Consider the following 789-nt stretch of genomic DNA (forward strand, 5'->3'; position numbering starts at 1 on the left):
GGAAAATGTACTTGAAAAGTCCAAGACGATATTGGAGAAAATCTGCAAGGACTATACAGTGCTTCCAATAACCGAGTCTCCACATATCGGAACAAGCGCCCAAGAACGTATGATCAAGATCAATGGTTGTGAGGACTACATGGTACCCGATGCTACAAACAACCATACAAGCCTCATAGGTTATTCTCTAGGCGGGGATCCGGCATTGACGAGTCTTGGTCCGGCTGACCAAGAGTTGGTCAGCCCCGGACCAAGACGTTGACAAAAGTCAACCCGAGCCATTTTAACGTGCGGTCCGGCGGACCAAGTTCTGGTCCGCCCGGACCAAGCTCCAGAATCATTAATTCGACTTTTTCTTGCCTTTTCTCAAATGGGAAGCAGGTGGGGATCATTAGGTCGATCATAATTCCGTATAATTTCGCATCAGTCGCATAAGGATTCAGACATATTTGATGTTGATTCCGAAGTAAGTTTCACAACTTTACTTAACTGAGTTTGTCTCTGAATTTGAAGTAACTCTGATCACTTTTACTTTGTCTTTTCTTTTCTTCCTGTACGTTCTCATCTCCATATTCTCTTCAACTTCTGAATCATCATCTCCACATTCTCCCCCTGTGTGCATGTATGAAATAATCCAAAATCTTGAGTGAGAAAAGAATTAGTCATTAGCTCCATGCGTTCCTATACCTCTAAGATATAGTTTGATGTATCACTCATGACTCCGAGGTCCTCATCATTCCCTCCCTCTTCTGGAGGTTTCGTCCTCGAAACTGTTTTTCCTACATCAAA

This window comes from Tarenaya hassleriana, unplaced genomic scaffold (genome assembly GCF_000463585.1).
Source record: "Tarenaya hassleriana unplaced genomic scaffold, ASM46358v1 Cleome49, whole genome shotgun sequence".
Classification (NCBI taxonomy): Eukaryota; Viridiplantae; Streptophyta; class Magnoliopsida; order Brassicales; family Cleomaceae; genus Tarenaya; species Tarenaya hassleriana.